General features: G+C 45.1%; 1 pseudogene across 1 annotated transcript; it reads right to left on the bottom strand.

The window, feature by feature from the left end:
- Window positions 1-13,147: 13,147 nt before the first annotated feature.
- LOC128582576 (heat shock protein HSP 90-beta-like) lies at window positions 13,148-16,232 on the bottom strand (annotated as a pseudogene). The gene is made up of 3 exons (XR_008379071.1): window positions 15,983-16,232; window positions 14,401-15,093; window positions 13,148-14,287 (listed from the first exon to the last, which is right to left on the bottom strand). The product of XR_008379071.1 is annotated as a heat shock protein HSP 90-beta-like (transcript).
- Between the last annotated feature and the right edge of the window lie 4,382 nt (window positions 16,233-20,614).

Raw genomic sequence — 20,614 nt, 5'->3', positions numbered from 1 at the left:
GAGGAGCCTGGAACAGATTCTCTTTCACATCTTCCAGAAGGAACCAACCCTTTTGACGCCTTGATTTTGGACTTCTAGCCTTCTGAACTGTGAGAGAATAAATTCCTGCTTTTAGCCACCCAATTTGCTGGCCTTTATTCTATCAGCCCCAGAAAATACAGACATCTCCTCCTATTTCACAGCAGTATTCCATACAGTACTATAGTTGATTTCCATCTTTTGCTCATGGACACGTTTGTTGTCTCTATTTTGCTTGGTCACAAACATCCCTGCCAAAAACATCCTGGCTCCCATCTCCATGCATGAGAACAGTTACTCCTTGCAGCCAGCCACTCAGAAGGAAAACTGATGGTGGACGTTTTGTGCACTTCACTTCTCTTTTTCTTTTTCTTTTCTTTCTTTCTTTCTTTTTTTTGAGACAGAGTCTCATTATGTCACCCTCAGTAGAGTGCTGTAGCATCACAGCTCACAGCAACCTCCAACTCTTGGGCTTAAGCAATTCTCTTGCCTCAGCCTCCCAAGTAGCTGGGACCACAGGCACCGGCCACAATGCCCAGCTATTTTTTTGTTGCATTTGTCATTGTTGTTTAGCAGGTCTGGGCCAGGTTTGAACCCACCAGACCCAGTGTATGTGGCCGGCGCCCTAACCACTAAGCTACAGATGCTGAGCCTTTTTTTTTTTTTTAAACAGAGTCTCATTCTCTTGCCTGAGCTAGAATGCAATGGTTTCATCATAGCTCACTGCACCCTCAAACTCCTGGGCTCAAGGGATCTCCCTGCCTTAGCCTCCCAAGGGGCTAGAGCTATAGGCATGTGCCATCATGCCGCTAATTTTTAGAATTTTTTGTAGAGATGGAATCTCTCTATGTTGCCCAGGCTGGTGTCAAACTCCTGGTTTCAAGTGATCCTCCCTGACAGGCACCTCACCTGGACTGCACTTTATATTTTAAGGCACATTGCCAAGCTGCTCCCCAAAAGTGTTACACAGACTACATCCCACTTCCAAATGCAAGCCCTCCAAGAATTTATTTCAGACACGGATCAGAGTTGCTGAATGAGGCTGCATTCTGATGGAAATGGTGTTTTCAACTGCAATGAGAAAACAGAAGAGGCTTTCTTAAGCCATCCCATTGGATGTTGAGTCCTTCCATGAGATGTGGTTTCCCTGAATCTTGGAGGAGCTAGGAGATCAGGAAAAGGTTGATTTGGAAAGTAATCCCAGGATGCACTGGTAGAGGAGAGAGGGAGTGGGGAAGGGAAGGGAGGGTGGCCATTGAAGGGTGTGGTTTATGAGTCCATTTCCACTGTGGGCACCTCAATCCAGCTGGGGGCTGCTGAGACATCAGGGATAACAGTCCCTCAGAGTTTTCCCACCAAAGGGTGAGAGAGCTGGGGGTATTTATCCACCAACTCCCATCAGCCACTGGGCAAGGGCTGCTCCAACACAGTGTTTGTTCCACCACCGAGCAGCAAGGAATTGTCCTCAGTGGCCAGCTGTTAGAAGCTGTGGGGTCACTATGCCCAGGACTGCTTCTGGGACACGGGTGGGTGTTGGTATTCTGAAGGAGAGACAGGTGGTAAACAGAACAAGTAAATCATAAAGGGGGTTTGAATGGGGGGTTAGTGTTGGGGAGAAATTAGAATGGGTAAAAATAAGGTGAAGAGGCTGTGGATAAAGTTTTCTAACACCAAACTTGTCAACCTATAGGTGAATAATAAATATTCTCCATGGAAAGAAGGGGAGGGAGAGGCAGCAAGAGACAGAAGAGGGAGAGGAGAGAGAGAGAGAGAGAAGAGAGAAGAGAGGAGAGAGAAGGAAAGGGAGAGAGAGAAGAGGGAATGCTGGGGTACCCGCTCCAGAACCGAGGGAGGGAGTCGCTGGTAATGATGCTGAAAAGTAATCGGCCCTTCTCTCTGGGAGGCGGTGAAACTCTAATTAGAATGAAAATGTGGTTTAATGAGGATGAAAACTGTAATTGTGCTGGGCAGCACCATCCAGAAGTGCCACTTCCCCATGGGGGGACCTTGCAATCCTCCAAGGGACTGGCCATGAAAAAGCAGGAGGGGGCATTGTAGGAGCCTCAGTTTCCCCATAAAGAGGCCTCCTGCTAGTACTCTGGGAGGCTGAGACAGGTGGATTGCTGGAGGGCAGGAGTTCAAGACCAGCCTGAACAAGAGCTAGACCCTGTCTCTAAAAACTAGCCTGGCATTGTGGCGGGCACCTATAGCCTTAGCTATTCAGGAGGCTGAGATAAGAGGATCACTTGAGCCTAGGAGTCAGAGGTTGCTGTGAGCTATGATGTCACAGCACTCTACCAAGGGCAACATAGTGAGAGTCTGTCTCAAAAATAAATAAATAAAAGAGGCCTCCTGGATGGCACTACGAAAGAACCCTGTGCAGAGCCCCACCTGCCCCTGGAGCTGGTTCCAGGACCAGCTGCCTGGGACCGTCTATATAATAATGAGGCCTATACAGTAACACAGCCAACAATGGGCCCAAATCAGTAATGTCATTTACTGAATACTTACTGTGTACCTGGCATCGTTATAACTCAGGTAATCCTTAAAATTATCCTCATTTTACAGATGGGAATATGGAGACCAAGAGAAACTAGGTACCCTGGTAGAAATATCTTAAAGAGTGGATAGCATAGGTGAGATTCAGCACCAAGGAGCTTCCTTCCTGCATTAGTTAGGGTGCTGAGGGCACCCAGGGGTTGCCAACCATCAAGTCCAGGGGGCCCCTATCCCTCCCTGTCTTCTCTTTGCTCGGTTTCCTGATGATTTCGGTACCACTCTCTCCTCTTTTTGGTGCTCTCTCTACTGAAGGAGGAAGGTGTGGCTCACAGCACAGCATTTGTGGCTTGTGGCACAGTGGCAGTGGTTAGATTGACCAACTCCTCTTACCAGTGGACTGCAGAACTGAGACACAAAGCTGGGACACAAAGCCAGGTCTCTGAACTCTTAGGCCTGAGCTTTTTTTGCTATGGACAACAAAGAGGTTCTTCAAGTGTTGATCTGGATAAGACTGAGGTTTCTTAGACCTGCTTTTATTTTTGGCATCACCAATAAAGTGCAGCCTGTAGTAAGGCCTTGTCAGAAAGAAACTTTCATTAGCGGCAGTGGGGGGGGGGGAGGTAATAAAAGTAGATGTATCTGGACTTCCAAAAGGGGTCCCAGGTCAAGGGACATGAGATTGCTACACATGGCATACAAAGCATTATGAGCCTTAATATTCAAAAAGCACTTGTGAATCAATAAGAAAAAAGACAAACATCCCAAGTGTGAAGCTGGCACAGGGCATGAATAAGGAAGTTCACAAAGAGAGGATAAAAACTTAATAAAAGCATTAAGATGTTCAACTTGATCATTTATCAGCTAAAGAATCACTTTTATTTGTCAAGTTTATCAATGTATGTGAAATTTTAGGAATGCACTGTTGGGCATGGTCCTGGTGGTACGAACTGACACAACTTTCCTGGGAGCATCCTAGATATTAGTATTAAATCTTTAACTGTGTGAACTCTCTGATTCAGCAAGTTCAGGAAGGTAATCAGTCAAATAGGCAAAGAATTATAAGGAACAATGCAGAGTGGTTAAGGACCCTGAAGTCAGCCAGGGCAAAAACCTTTGCTCTCTCACCTTCAGGCTGTGTGACCTCAGTCACGTGATTCTATGTCACAGGGCCCTGGTTTTCTCATTGGTACAGGTCTGAATATTTGTCTCCCTCCCAAATATATATATGTGTGTGTGCATGTGTGTGATCCCCAATGCAATAGTACTAAGAGGCAGGGCCTTTGGGAGGTGATTAGGTCGTGAAGGCAGAGCCCTCATGAATGGGATTAATGTCCTTATAAAAGAGGCCTGAGGGAGCCTTTTTACTCCATCTTACTCATACCAAAAAGATGCCATCTGTGAGGAATGGGTCTCGCAAGACACTGAATCTGCCAGCACCTTGACCTTGGACTTCCCAGCCTCCAGAATTGTAAGCAATATATTTCTATTGTTTATAAGTTAGCCAGTCTATGGTAATTTATTTTAGCAGCTCAGATGGACTAGGATACCTGGTATGTGTCATCCTAAGATGAGAAAAATAAAACGAGAAAGCAGGTCATAGGGAAGGGGGCCTCCCTCAGAGAAGAGGATTAGAGAGATCCTTGAATTTACTGATGATCAATAATGACCAATGTGCACCAGGCATTTTGCCATGGGCCAGGAGCCGGGTTAAATATTTTCAAGGTGTCAGATCTTGGTATTTCATCCACAGCTCTATCCATGGCACATGGATGGTGCTGAACAAATTTTTGTTGCATGAATGAGTAAATGAATGAATGAATGAATGAATGAATAAAAAACTGTGTCACCCAACCCTGAGAGCCAGGACCACTGTGGTCAGCTTTTGCCTTTGCCTTTCCATTTTCCTGGAATAGCCTTCCCAATGGTCTTCTCATAATATCTGCTCAATAAATATCCGTTGAATAAATGGATGGTACCTATCCCCCGTTATGAATGAAGAAGTCGAAGCTCAAAAGTTCCAAAAGTGTCAACAGCCAGGGCACTGTCTTTTCCCTCTAGCACTGTGCCTGGTGCTTTGATGTGTCCTCTGAATCCCCAAGTCTGTTTGCAAGTAGACCAGCTGCCAAGAGAGCCCCTGGAGAGGATGGCAGCAATGCGTTCCAGTTTAGTGGGCACCTACTGCGTTCCTCTCTGAGGGGCTCAGAGAGGGAGTGCAACACCGCAGGGCTCAATAGCAGATAAATGGGACATGGTGTACACAGTGAGTTGAATGGTCCCCCCTCTCCCCAAAAAGATAAGTCCAAGTCCCAACCCTGGAACCTGTGAATGTGACCTAATTTGGAAAAAAAAAAAAAAAAGATCTTTGCAGATGTAAATAAGTGAATAATCTTGAGATGAGATCATCCTGGATTAAATATGCGGACCTTAAATCCAATGACAAGCATCGTTATAAGAGAAAGAGAGAAAACACAAATGCACACAGAGGAGAAGGCTGTATTGAGACAGAGACTGAAGTGATACAGGCCCAAACCACCAAAAGCTGCAAGTGGCAAGGTAGGATCCTGCCCCAGAGCCTTGGAGGGAGCACCCTCCACACTTTGATTTTGGACTTCTGGCTTCCCCAATTGTGTGAAAGTAAGTTTCAGGTTTTTTTTGTTTTTTTTTTTTGTAGAGACAGAGTCTCACTTTATGGCCCTCGGTAGAGTGCCATGGCCTCACACAGCTCACAGCAATCTCCAAATCCTGGGCTTAAGCGATTCTCTTGCCTCAGCCTCCCGAGTAGCTGGGACTATAGGCGCCCGCCACAACGCCCGGCTATTTTTTGGTTGCAGTTTGGCCGGGGCCGGGTTTGAACCCACCACCCTCGGTATATGGGGCCGGCACCTTGTTTTTTTTTTTTTTTTTTATTGTTGGGGATTCATTGAGGGTACAGGTTACACTGATTGCAATTGTAAAGTCCCTCTTGCAATCATGTCTTGCCTCCATAAAGTGTGACACACACCAAGGCCCCACCCCCTCCCTCCGTCCCTCTTTCTGCTTCCCCCCCCATAACCTTAATTGTCATTAATTGTCCTCATATCAAAATTGAGTACATAGGATTCATGCTTCTCCATTCTTGTGATGCTTTACTAAGAATAATGTCTTCCACTTCCATCCAGGTTAATACGAAGGATGTAAAGTCTCCATTTCTTTTAATGGCTGAATAGTAGTCCATGGTGTACATATACCGCAGCTTGTTAATCCATTCCTGGGTTGGTGGGCATTTAGGCTGTTTCCACATTTTGGCGATTGTAAATTGAGCTGCAAGAAACAATCTAGTACAAGTGTCCTTATGATAAAAGGATTTCTTTCCTTCTGGGTAGATGCCCAGTAATGGGATTGCAGGATCAAATGGGAGGTCTCGGGCACCTTGTTTTTAAGCTGCCCACTTTGTGACACTTTGTTACAGCAGCCTCAGGAAACCAATATGATCCATTCTACATTTTCTCATAAATATGGCCAACTGTATACAAAAGTTGAAAGAACTGGGCAATGAACATCTAACCCATGGGATCTACACTTACTATTTGGGTGTATTTCTTCAGCTTTCCAGCCAGCCATCCACCTCGCTTTTTATACTTAGTTTTTTAAAATTTCAAATTAATATGAGGGTACAGATGATTAGGTTACACTGTTTGCATTTGTTAGGTTAAGTGCATGCTGTAATTGTGCCTCTATCCCAGGAGGTGTGCCATCCACCATCCGCCTCATTTTAAATATATTTTCCCTGCCTTTTCCTCTTTTATCTTAATGCAGGAAGCAAAAGGATCTTTTGTTTTTATTTTATTTTATTTACTATTATTTTTGAAACAGGGTCTCACTCTTGCCTAAGCTATAGTACATGATGTCATCGTAGCTCACACAGCCTCAAACTCCTGGACTCAATCCAACCTCCTACCTCAGTCTCCCAGTAGCTGGGATGCCACCACATCCAGCTAATTTTCCTTCTTTCCTTCTTCCCTCCCTCCATTCCTTCCTTCCTTCCTTCTTTTCCTTCTTTCTTTTTCTTTTTCTTTTCTTACTTTCTTTTTTTTTTGTGACACCAGGTCTCCATCTTGCTCAGGCTGCTCCGAAACTCTTGATCTCAAATGATCCTCCTGCCTTGACCTCCCAAAGTGTTAGGATTACAGGTGTGAGCTAACGCCCCAGTCTTATATTTTACTTTTTGAGACAAAGTCTCTCTCTGTCACTCAAGCGATCCTCTTGCCACGGCCTTCCAGGTAGCTGGGCCTACAGGTGCACGCCAATACGCCGGTTCCGGTTCCTCTTGAATGGAGGAAATGTGGGCTCAGACAGGCCCACGACAGTCCAGCCTCGGGGACACGGCTGCCTAGATGCCCCTCTCCACCCTCCTGGACAAGGGGACTCCGAGCGGCTGGGACCTTGGGCATAAAAGAGGAGGGCGTGCGGAGAGGGCGACTAGAGCCAGGCTAGTAAGGCTGTTGAGAAGGACGCTCCACCCGGCCTGCGTCACCTCCCCGGGGCTGGACTGGCGGAAAGGGGCAGGCCTGCCCGGCAAGCAGGGACGGAGCCGGGGTGTCTGCTATCGACCGCACGGGCTGCGGTGGGGAAGCTTTTAGGTCCACCGCGCGTCCCGGCGGGGGCGGAGGGCGAGGCTCCCCCTCCTCTAAAGTGGGGAGGCCGTGGGTTTTCTTCTGGATCTCACATGTCACCCACTAGCAAGGCCCAAAGATTCGGCCTCCGAACCGAGTTCAGAATCCAGTCAACACTCACCTCACCTCAGCTTACTTTCCTGGGAACTTTATTGAGGAATAATTTGCATCCGCTCGCTGCCTGCCATACTTGAACATTTCCACTCAAAAGGCCCAGAAGTGGCACTCGCCTTCTCATGTTCTGGTTCTCCCTCTCTTTCTCTTTCTCCCCACCCTCCACCATGGGGTCTCACTCTTTCTCTGTCACCAGGGATGGAATGTGATGACACCCTCATAGCTCACTGCTGCCTAGGCTGGTGTGACCCTCCTACCTCAGACTCCAGAGTACCTGGGACTACAGGCACACATCCTTGCACTCAGCTAATTTTTCTATTTTTTTGTAGAGTCAGGGTGTCTCTGCATTGCCCAGGCTGTTCTGCAACTCTTGGCCTCAAACAATCCTCCTGCCTGGGCCTTCCAAAGATTACAGGTGTGAGCCACCACACCCAGATAACTTTTTAATTTTTTTGAGAGATGGGGTCTTGCTGTGTTCCCCAGGCTGATCTCAAACTCCTGACTTCAAGAAAACCCCTGCGTTGGCCTCTCAAAGTACTGGGATTAGAGGAGTGGGTCACTGCTGTGGGGCCACTATTCTGATTTCTATCATTCTAGTTTAGTTTAGTCTTTTGGAGAATTTCAGACAAATAGAATCAAACATATGGTCTCTTTTGTTTGGCTTTTTCTACTCAGCGTCATGCATCCTGAGATTTATCCATGTTGCAGGAATTGGTAGTTTTTTCTTTTTTGTTACTGAGGAGTGTTTGGGGTATGCATGGACCTTAATTGGTTTGTTTATCTGGTCTTTTGTTAGTGGACAATTTGGTTGTTGCCAATTTCTTTTAACCATAACAAATAAAGCTGCTATGAATATTTGCCAACAAGTCTTTGTGTGGATGTATTTTTTTTTTTTTTTTCATTTCTCTTGGGTAAGTCCCTACCAATGGAATTTCTGGGCTCAATAGCAAGTGTATATAGCTTTATTCGAAAAACTGGCCAACTGTTAAAAGTGGTTGTACCATTTCACACACCATCCAGCAGTAGATGAGAGTTCTGGTTGGTCCACTTCTTGGTAACACTTGGTATTAGGGGCGGAGGGCGAGGCTTCCTCTCCCCTAAAGGGTGGAGGCTGTGGGGTTTCTTCTAGGCCTCGCATGTCCAGAGGTGGGTGTGGCTCAGATCACTGGAGTCACCTCCTCCTCAACAACTGTTTCTCCTCTGTGCCCCAAAGTTCTTCCTTTCCTCAGAAACCAGATATATGTTTTGTCTTTAATGCTTCCTTTTTTATTTTGTAAAATATTTATATACATACAAACATAAATAAAATAGTATCAATAGCCCATTATTGGCTGAGTACAGTGACTCACACCTGTAAACCCAGAGCTTTGAGAGGCTGAAATGGGAGGATTGCTTGAGGCCAGGAGTTTGAGACCAGCCTGAGCAGCAAAGCAAGACCCTGTCTCTTAAAAACAAGTTTTAAACTTTAGCTACATCTTTAAAAATTACAGGTGTGTGCCTGTTGTCCCAATACTTGGGAGGCTAAGGTAAGAGGATCACTCAAGCCCAGGAGTTTGAGGTTGCAGTGAATTATGATCATTGCCCTACTATACTCCAACTTGGGTGACAGAGAGTGCCCCTGTTTCTTAAAAACAAACAAACCCTAACTATGACTTCCATCTTGCTTTTGCTAGCAGTCTCACTTTCTCTGATGAAATCAGTGGCCATATTCCGAGACGCTCTAAGAAGATGCCCACATGGCAAGGAACTGGGAGTGGTCTTCAGCCAACAGCCAGGGAAGAATTGAATTCTGCCAACAGCTATGCATGTGAGCTTGGAAGAAGATCCCAGTCCAACCTTGAGATGAATGTAGACCCAGCAGATGTCCTGAGTACAGCGTTGTGAGAGGCCCTAAGCTGCACCCATATTCCTGACTCACAGACACAGTGAGATAATCCATGTTGTTGATTTAAGCTGCTAGATTTTGGAATGGGGATAATTTGTTATGCAGCATTAGCTGACCACTGCAACTTTTTCAGCTCTTTGCTCAAAAGTCACCTTCTCAGTGAGGTCTTCCTTGGCCACCCAATTAAAATCGCAACCCCCTCCTCCATCACTGCCTATTCCCCTTATTAGTTTTATTTTCCTTTTTTAAAAAAACCTATTTATTACCTATTTTATTTAACAGAGTAATTGCCACCTCTCCTCCTGGAATGTCCACTGTGTAAGGGCAGAGGACTTTGTCTATTTTGTTTATTGTTTTCCTGTCAGTCTTAGAACACTCCTGGACAAAAAATGAGGTCTCACTGGATTTAAAGATATACCTATTGGCCAGGTGTCGCAGCTCACAACTGTAATTCTAGCACGCTGGGCAGCCAAGGCAGGTGTGCTCACTAGTTTGAGATTAGCCTGAGCAAGATTGAGACCCTGTCTCTAAAAATAGCCAGGTGTGTGGCAGGTGCCTGTAGTCCCAGCTACTTAGGAAGTTGAGGCAAGAGAATTGCTTGAGCCCAAGAGTTGGAGGTTGCTGTGAGCTATGATGCCATAGCACTTTACCAAGAGCAACAAAGTGATACTCTGTCTCAAAAAAAAATAAAGATATACCTACTATGCTCACCTGTGTGGGGCTTGGTTATAAGCTTCAGATTTTGCAGTCAGACTTTGTGGATTGACATCCTAATTGTCTCCCTCTCATTTGAACTGAGCTGTATGCATTTTATTTCTGCCCCTTCCCTCCCTCCAGCAAATTCTCATGGTTTCCACATCTTCCTAGCATCTCAAGAATTTTTCAGGGCAGGACAGCGGCCTCCTGTCCAAATATGGAACCAGAAAGCACTCACTCATGTCTACTAAACCTGAAGTTGGAAAGCTAGAGAACTGGGCTGGAGCCCTATCCACTGGGGCTCCCTTGCTCCTGGTACAGCTATCTCTGGACGACCTTGATGGGCAGGATCTGGGAACACACATGGGGGGTGTGTGACATCATCTCTGGGGGACACTATCCTGCATGAATCACATTTTTGAAGGGCTTCTCACAGGCATTCCACCTTATTCCAGTTATAGATGTATAGCCACTGCATAGGACCCGGCACACCCCACTCCAGCCCCCCCCCCCGCACATGATCTCTATGTTAATGGAGGGACCTAGCTATAATCATGAAGGGCCTGCATGCCCAGCATCATATATACCTGGGGAGCTAACTCACAGTCTAGCTGTGTGCTGGATATTTCTTCATCCATCCTATTATGGATGAATTGTGCCCCCTAATTCATATGTTAAAGCCCTAACTCCCAATGTGACTTGGACATAGGGCCTTTAAGGAGGTAATTAAAGTTATATTAGCTCACTTGAGTGGACCATAATCCAGTAGGACTCGTGTCTTTATAAAAATAGGAAGAGGGGCAGTGCCTGTAGCTCAGTAGGTAGAGTGCTGGCCACATACACTGAGGCTGGTGGGTTCAAACCGGTCCCAGCCAGTTAAAGCAACAATGACAACTGCAACAAAAAAATAGCCGGGTGTTGTGGCGGGCACCTGTATTCCCAGCTACCTGGGAGTCTGAGGCAAGAGAATCGCTTAAGCCCAGGAGGTGGAGGTTGCTGTGAGCTGTGACACCACAGCACTCTACCAAGGCAGACAGAGTGTCTCAAAAAAAAAAAAAAAAGAAGAAGAAGAGGAAGACGCAGGAGAAGTTGGATGTCCTAGATCTCTCTCTCTCTCTCTCCTCTCTCTCTCTCTCTCTCTCTCTCTCTCTCTTCTCACACGTACAGAGGAAAGGCCATATGAAGACACAGCAAGAAGGCGGCCATCTGCAAGCCAGGAAGAGAATCCTCACCAGGAACTAACGCTGGTGGCACCTTGCTCTTGGACTTCCAGCCTCTAGAACTGTGAGAAATAAATTTCTGTTGTTTTAGCCACTCAGACTACAATATTTTCTTATGGCAGTCTAGGATGTTTGATTCTATGTGTTAACTTGACTGGGCTGAGAGATGCTCAGATAGCTGGTAAAATATTGTTTCTGGGCATGTCTTTTCTGGAAGAGACTAGCATTTGAATTAGTAGACTGAATAAAGAAGATACATACTCCCCAATGTGGTGAAAGCATTATCCAGTTCATTGGGGCCTGGATAGAATCCAAAAGCAGAGGAAGGTTGAATTTTTTGTCTCTGCTACAGCTGGGAAATCCAGCTTCTCCTGCCCTCAGACATTGGGGATCCTATTTGGACTTTGGACTTAGACTTGGATCTTAGATTTGTTTCCCTGGTTCTCAGGCCTTTGGGATTGGACTGGAATTACAGCACCAGATTTCCTGGGACTCCAGCTTGCATATGGCAGACTGTGGGACTTCTCAGCCTCCATTTATACATGAGCCAGTCCCTCATAATAAATCTCCCTATATCTGTATCTCTCCTGTTGGTTCTGGTTCTCTGGTGAACTTTGACTAATATACAGCCCAAGATGGCTAAGACATGCTCCTTGTCTCACTTCTTTGGGTCTTCTGAGAACCAGATGCCAAGATGAAGTTGGAAGTACAAGAGATTCACTGAGGGAAATGCCTGTGAACAACAGAGTGGAATGAGGCCAAGATGTGATGGGGACAGTTTTCAGACAAGGATGGAAGTCCGAAGGCTGTGCAGGCAGAGGAGGCATGGTCCACCCTTAATATTATTTCACACTGCTCCATGCCTAGGAGGCTGACATGTAAGAACCTATCAACAGGCTAGACATGGTGGCTCCTGCATGTAATCCCAGCAGTCTGGGAAGCCAAGGTGGGAGGATTGCTCAAGGCTAGAAGTTTGAGAACAGCCAAGGCAACATAGCAAGACAACATCTCTACATAAAAATAGAAATATTAGCCAAGCATTGTGGAATAAACCTGTAATCTCAGCTGCTTGGGAGACTGAGGCAGGAGGATCTTTTGAACCCAGGAGTTCAAGCCTTTAGTGAGCTACGATGATGCCAATGCACTCCAGCCTAGACCCTGTCTCTAAGCAAAGAACCATCAATGGGTTCGGCCAATGGAGAGCCTGCTGGAAGGTCAAAAGGTGGGAGGAGAGAGGTGGGGCCATTCATACTCTCTTTTCTCCCTCTCCCTGTGTAGTTGGCTGCATCCATGTGGTCTGGAAACATTTTTGATTGTTACGACTTGGGATTCTGCTAAATACCACTCCCCCATAGACAAGACAGGACCACAAAATACATAATGACCCAGCCACAAATGTCAGTGGTGCCCAGGTCATGAAACGCTGTTCTGGAGGTACAGGAGCCACATATTTTCTATGAGAAGCCTCACAACACCATGTCAGAGTCAGGCACTAATATATACCCATTTTATAGTAGGGAAAACTGAGGCCCAGGGAGAGAAAGTGACCTGGCCATGTAAAGACAACAGAGGTATGGCACACTGCTCTTTAGCACACAAGACCTAGTGTACAATAGGTACATAGGGTGAGACTATAGTTGACAGTAATCTATTTTTTTTTTTTTTTTTTGAGACAGAGTCTCACTAAGTCACCCTTGGTAGAGTGCTGTGGTGTGCCAGCTCATAGCAACCTCAAACTTTTGGGCTTAAGTGATTCTCTTGCCTCAGTCTCCCAGTCACTGAGAGTACAGGTGCCTGCCACAACACCCGGCTAACAGTAATCTATTTTTCTTTTATTCTGCATACTTTAATTCCAAAATAAAAAAACAATACACAACATCCACTTGGTCAAACTCAGGCGGGAATAGGGCTTGAGCCCTTAGTTTCCTGCCTTACACCCAAGGACAGTCAATTAAAGAAAAAACTAGACATCAGCAGAGGAAGCCAAGTGGGACATGGCCACAAAGGCTGTGGGAACCGTGGGTAACACTATACAGAGGCAAAAGGTTTCTAAGTATAAACTCCTAATCTACTTCTTCCATGCGAGATGCAGCCTCATCTCGCAAGGGGTAGGATTTCATCGGGAACAGCAGTACTGGGTTCCTCTGCTGTCACTTCATCTTCATCAATGCCTAGGCCTAGCCTGATCATGCGACAGATGCGGTTGGAGTGGGTCTGGGGATCCTCAGGGGAGAAGCCAGAGGAGAGCAGTGCAGTTTCAAACAGCAGCACCACCAGGTCCTTGACAGCCTTGTCATTTTTGTCCGCCTCAGCCTCCTCCCGCAGCGTCTCCACAATGGGGTGGTCAGGGTTTATCTCCAGGTGTTTTTTGGCCATCATATAGCCCATTGTGGAGTTGTCCCGAAGCACCTGGGCTTTCATGATCCGCTCCATGTTGGCTGTCCAGCCATAGGTACTGGTGACGATGCAGCAGGGTGAAGACACAAGCCTATTGGAGATCATTACCTTCTCGACTTTCTTACCCCAGATTTCTTTCATGAGCTTGCAGAGGTTCTCAAACTTTGCCTTGTTCTCTTCCATTTTCTTCTTCTCTTCCTCATCCTTGGGTAGCTCCAGGTCCTCCCTGGTAACTGAGACCAGGCTCTTCCCATCAAACTCCTGGAGCTGCTGCACGCAGTACTTATCAATGGGCTCAGTCATATATATCACCTCAAAGCCCCACTTCCGCACTCGCTCCACAAATGCAGAGTCGGCCACCTGCTCTTTGCTCGCACCAGTGATGTAATAGATGGACTTCTGTGTTTCCTTCATGCGAGGGACATACTCTAACAGAGAAGTCATCTCACCTCCAGACTGGGACGTATGATAGTGCAGCAGCTCAGACAGATGTTGCCTGTTAGTGGAGTCCTCATGTATTTCAAGCTTCAAATTTTTAGAGAATGCCTCATAGAATTTTTTACAGTTCTCTTTGTCTTCTGCCAACTCAGAAAAGAGCTCAAGGCACTTCTTAACAATGTTTTTGCGAATCACTTTCAAGATTTTGCTCTGCCGAAGCATTTCTCGGGAGATGTTCAGGGGCAGATCTTCAGAGTCAACCACACCACAGATAAAGTTGAGATTCTCTGGTATCAACTCATCACAGCTGTCCATGATAAACACGTGATGGACATATAGTTTAATGTTCTTTTTCTTTCTTTTTAAATCTTTTGTGTTTTATTTATTTATTTATTTTGTGGTTTTTGGCCAGCGCTGGGTTTGAACCCGCCACCTCCAGCATATGGGACCAGCGCCCTACTCCTTGAGCCACAGGCGCCACCCCTGTTCTTTTTCTTTTTGCTCTCAAAGCGGTCAAAGGGAGCCCGACAAGGGATGAAAAGCAATGCCCTGAATTCCAACTGACCTTCTACAGAAAAGTGCTTGACTGCCAAGTAGTCTTCCCCATCATTGGTGAGGCTCTTGTAGAATTCTCCATCCTCCTCCTGGGTGATGTCATCAGGGATTCTGGTCCAAATGGGCTTGGTTTTGTTTAATTCTTCCCGATCAATGTATTTTTCCTTAATCTTCTTGGTTTTCTTTTTCTCATCCTTACTGCTGTCATCCTCCTCATCTGAGCCCACATCTTCGATCTTGGGTTTCTCTTCATCGTCTTTATCTTCTTCTTCTTTCTCACCTTTCTCTTCTTCTGCCTCATCGTCGCTGATTTCTTTCTCTCGTTCCTTCTCCAAATAAAGGGTGATGGGATAGCCTATGAACTGGGACTGCTTCTTCACTACTTCTTTGACCTGCCTCTCTTCTAAATACTCTGTCTTGTCTTCTTTAAGGTGGAGGATCACTTTGGTGCCCCCGCCAATGGGCTCACCATGATGAGCACGCACAGGGAAGAAACCCCCAGCAGAAGATTCCCAGGCATACTGTTCATGGTCGTTGTGTTTTGTGATCACAACCACTTTCTCTGCCACCAGGTAGGCAGAATAAAAGCCAACACCAAACTGCCCAATCATGGAGATATCTGCACCAGCCTGAAGAGCCTCCATAAATGCTTTAGTACCAGACTTGGCAATGGTTCCCAAATTATTTATGAGATCAGCCTTGGTCATACCAATGCCTGTGTCCACCAAGGTCAGAGTTCATTCCTGTAGGGATGATGTCAATTTTTTTTTTTATTAAATCATAGCTGTGCACATTAATGCGATCATGGGGCACCATACCCTGGTTTCATAGACCGTTTGACACATTTTCATCACACTGGTTAACATAGCCTTCCTGGAATTTTCTTAGTTATTGTGCTAAGACATTTATATTCTACATTTACTAAGTTTCACATGTACCCTTGTAAGATGCACCACAGGTGTATTCCCACCAATCTCCTTCCCTCCGCCCATCCTCCCCCCTTCCTCCCCTCCCTTTCCCCCTTCCCCCTATTCTTAGGTTGTAACTGGGTTATAGCTTTCATGTGAAAACTCTAAATTAGTTTCATAGTAGGGCTGAGTACATTGGGTACTTTTTCTTCCATTCTTGAGATACTTTACTAAGAAGAATATGTTCCAGCTCCATCCATGTAAACATGAAAGAGGTAAAGTCTCCATCTTTCTTTAAGGCTGCATAATATTCCATGGTGTACATATACCACAATTTATTAATCCATTCGTGGATTGAAGGGCACTTGGGCTTTTTCCATGACTTAGCAATTATGAATAGGGCTGCAATAAACATTCTGGTACAAATATCTTTGTTATGATGTGATTTCTGGTCTTCTGGGTATATGCTTAGTAGAGGAATTATAGGATTGAATGGCAGATCTATTTTTAGATCTCTAAGTGTTCTCCAAACATCTTTCCAAAAGGAATGTATTAATTTGCATTCCCACCAGCAGTGTAGAAGTGTTCCCTTTTCTCCACAGTCAATTTTTAACTCTTTACCACTGTCTAACTTGGAAGGATCTGTTAGGCTCTCGTAACGAATCTTGTCCAAGGCATCAGAAGCATTAGAGATCAATCTCGAAGGAAGATTTCCTTGTTGGAATAGAAAGTATTGATGATGAGTGACATAAGCTGGGCAATTTCTGCCTGAAAGGCAAAAGTCTCCATCTCCTCCTCTCCATGGTGCACTTCTTCAGGCATCTTGAAGAAATAGGGCTATAAGTACTAGTAATCAGGTGGGTCGGGGATATCAGACTCGCACGCAGCACCACAGCTACACACGGATGACTCCAACAGTAATCTATTTTTATACATTTCAAAATAGCTAGAAGAAAATAATTTGAATGTTCCTAGCATAAAGAAAAGACAAATATGTAGCTGGGCATTGTGGCAGGTGCCTGCAGTCCCAGCTACTCAGGAGGCTGAGGCAGGAGGATCACATTAGCCCAGGAATCTCACAGTCTGAGATTACTGTGAGCTGGGCTGATGCCATAGCACTCTAGCCTAGGGCAACAGAGTAAGACTCCATCTCAAAAAAAAAAAAGTTAGAAAAGTTAAATATGTCTTTAAGGTGATGGATATCTGATTACCTTGTTTGATCTCTATGCATGACATGAATATGAATGTATTAAAATATCACATGTACTCAGAAAATGTGTGCATCTGTTATATATCATAGGGACCAAGGTTCTTGTCTTCCCAACGGTTTGCTGAAAATCACTGACATGAGGCAGGTTGATTTATTGAAGGAAAGGCATAGAAATTTATTTAACATGTATATAGGGAGCCTTCAGAATGAAGATCCCAAGATGCATGGAAAATTGTTCATTTTATTTAATTTTACAGCTAGGATCTCCCTCTGCTCCCCAGCCTGGAGTACTCTGGCACAATCATACCTCACTGCAATCTCAAGCTTCTGGGCTCAAGCAATTCTGCCTCAGCCACCCTAGTAGTTGTGATTACAGGTGTGTACCACCACACCTGGCTCATTTAAAAAATTTTTTGATTAATTAATTTTTTTTAGAGACAGGGCTTCACTCTTGCTCAGGCTGGTCTCAATTTCCTGAACTCAAGCAATTCACCTGTCTCAGCCTCCCAGAGTGATAGGGTTGTGGGCCACCACATAGTATTTAAAAAGAATTTTTTCCTGTTATTATTTATTTGTTATTATTATTATTTTTATTTTGAAACAGAGTCTCACTTTGTCACCCTTGGTAGAGTGCTCTGGCATCACAGCTCACAGCAACCTCAAACTCTTGGGCTCAAGAGATCCTCTTTTTTTTTAATGAAAAATTTTTATCTTTGATTTCTTTCTTTCTTTTTTTTTTTTTTTGAAGTTTTTGACCAGGGCTGGGTTTGAACCAGCCACCTCCGGCATATGGACCAGCACCCTACCCCTTTGAGCCACAGGGACCGCCCTATCTTTGATTTCTAAAAAATTGAGAAATGCTGGTGTGGTGACTCACACCTGTATTAGTCTCAGCTACTCAGGAGGCTGAGACAGAAGGATCCCTTGAGCCCAAGATTTCCTATAATGACCCAGCATAGACCCCAACCCTCCCCCCCCAAATAAAAAGAAAGAAAGAAGGAAATTGAGGAATAAGCTGTTCAAGACAAAACAATTCATGAATTTTTTGTTGTTGATGATGAATATTCCTATTTTATTTTAACCTTTTCATTTCATGCTTTTATGTATCCCTGAATTTTTTCTTAGGGTTTTCAGATTTTTTTTTACATTGATGCATTTATGGGGTTCAGGGTACTGTTTCAATATACAATGTGAAATGCTTACATTAAACTTAGTAACACATCTATCAATCCATCACAATTATACTCATTTCTTAATAGTTTTGAAATGTACCATTGCGTCATGCACATTAGGTGAGGTCCCCCCAAATAACCTCCCTCCTTCTATATCCCCCCTCCCCTCTCTCTCCTCTTCCCTTCTACTTTCTGGACTATAGTTGTTTTGCCATTCATATGAGTGTGTAGGTGGTTATATATTGATTTCATAGTAGAATTGAGAACATTGGATACTTTTTTTCACCATTCTTGGGGTACTTTACTAAGAATAATATGTTCCAGCTCCACCCAGGTAAACATAAAAGATGTGAAGTCTCCATCTTTTTTATGGCTGCATAGTATTCCATGGTGTACGTAGACCACAATTTGTTAATCCATTCATGGGTCAGTGGGCACTTGGGCTGTTTCCATGTCTTGGCTATTATGAATTGGGCTGCAATAAACATTCTGGTGCAAATGTATTTGTTGCAAAATGATTTTTGATCATCTGGGTATATACCTTGTAGAGAAATTGCGGGATCGAACGTTATGTCTACTTTTAGTTCCTTGAGTGTTCTCCAAACTTCTTTCCAAAAAGGTCGTATTAGCTTGCATTCCCACCAGCAGTGTAGAAGTGTTCCCTTCTCTCTGTATCTACACCAACATCTATAGTTTTGGGATTTTGTGATGTGGGCTAATCTTACTGGAGTTAGATGATATCTCAAAGTGGTTTTGATTTACATTTCTCTGATGATTAAGGATGATGAGCATTTTTTCATAAGAGATCCTCTTGCCTCAGCCTCCCTGTAGCTGGGACTACAGGCACCCACCACAGGTCCCAGCTGGTTTTTCTATCTTTAGTAGAGGCAAGGTCTTGCTTTTGCTCAGGCTGGTCTTGAACTCCTAAGCTCAAGAGACCCTCCTGCCTCAGCCTCCCAGAGTGCTAAGATTATAGGCATGACCCACAGGGACCAGCTGTCAGATGATTTCTTTATGACAAATTTTTACATAGCAAAGTTTTAAATTTCATGGTTGGCTTTCAGGGAAAGGGGTTCTGGCTTTCATGAACCACCTTGGGGCAAATGGACTCTAGTTTCAAGGACTAGCCTCAGGGGAGAACAGGACTGAGAGGCAGGCAGGCGTGTGGGAGAAGGTCAGAGAAAAACTTTTGCTTCTGAGATGCTCATCTTGGAGCACTGTTTTCTGAGCCCAACAATATGAATTTTAAAAATCCAAAAGGGCCAGGCACAGTGATTTATGCCTGTAACTCTAACACTCCGGGAGGCCAAGGTGGGAGGATCGCCTGAGGTCAGGAGTTCAAGACCATGTTAGTCCTGGAATTTGAGGCTGCAGTGAGCTGTGATGATACTACTGTACTCTAGCCTAGGCAACAGAATGAGACTCTCTTCAAAAAAAAAAAAAAAGGAGACGGAAAGAGCAGAAAGAGGGAAAGAGGGAGGGGGTGGTGTCTTGGTGTGTGACACACCTTTGGGGGACAAGACACAATTATAGAAGGGACTTTACCTAACAAATGCAATCAGTGTAACCTGGTATCTTGTACCCTCATTGAATCTCTAACAATTAAAAAGGTGGGGGCAGTGTCGGTGGCTCAAAAGAGTAGGGCACTGGCCCCATATGCCAGAGGTGGCAGGTTCAAACACAGCCCCGGCCAAAAACTTCAAAAAAAAACAAACAGGGTGGCCCCCTTAGCTTAGTGGGTAGGGCACCGGCCACATACACCAAGCCTGGCAGGTTGGAACCTGGCCCAGGCCAACTAAATAACAATGACAACTGCACCAAAAAACAGCTGGGCATTGTGGTGGGAACCTGTAATCCTAGCTACTTGGGAGGCTGAGGCAAGAGAATTGCTTAATCCCAAGAGTTTGAGGCTGTGAGCTATGATGCCACAGCACTGTAGTGAGGGTGACATAGTTAGACTCTGTCTCAAAAAAAAATTATCCCACTCCTGACACCAAAATAAATAAATAAATAAATCCCCCCACCAAAAGGCAGTAAAATGTACCAATTATGTACTGGGAAGGAGAATCCAGTTGGGCAGGAGTGAAGCCCAGTGGTCAAGCACATAGACATGGACTCAGCAGCCACTATCTTCCAAGCTAGCTTTGTGCCTTCAGGCAAGTGTTTCACCTCCCTGTGTCTCAAGTGTCCCCATTCATAAAATGGGGATATGGAAGTAATTATACCTTCTCAAGCAGACACTGCAGGGGGCTTGTAGGCTTCTGGCTGCACAGGGAACAGGGGTTTGTACACAGCCATTTGGGCAAAGTCTTGGTTTTCCAGCAGGGATGGGGTCTACTTAGAGTGGGCAGGGAAGGCTCCATTATTATCTGAGAAAAGAGCATCCTAGGCAGGCATAGCAAGTGGAATGGCCCTTTTGTGGAAGGAAGACCAGAAGGCCCGCTTCACCTCTCTTCTTCCCTTCTCTGCATCATGATCCACAACTGGAAAAAGGGGAGCATGGTGGCTCCTGCTTGTAATCTCAGCATTTTGAGGGGCTAAGGTGGAAGGATCTCTTGAGTCTAGGAATTCCAGACCAGCCTGAGCAAGAAAGTCTCTATAAAAAATAGAAAAATCAGCTGGGTATGGTGGCACAAACCTGTAGTTCCAGCTACTTGGGAGGCTACAGCAGGAGGATCGCTTTAGCCCAGGAGTGTGAGGTTGCTGTGAGCTATGATGCCATGGTACTCTAGCCCTGGGTGATAGAACAAGACTGAAGAAAGAAAGAGAGAGAGAAAAAGAGGGAGTGAGGGACAGAGGGAGGAAAAGGCCAACTCCAGGGGCCATGGGATTACACCCAGTGGAATACTG

This window comes from Nycticebus coucang, chromosome 3 (genome assembly GCF_027406575.1).
Source record: "Nycticebus coucang isolate mNycCou1 chromosome 3, mNycCou1.pri, whole genome shotgun sequence".
In the NCBI taxonomy this organism is placed as follows: domain Eukaryota; kingdom Metazoa; phylum Chordata; class Mammalia; order Primates; family Lorisidae; genus Nycticebus; species Nycticebus coucang.
This window is presented reverse-complemented; position numbering and strand designations above follow the sequence as displayed.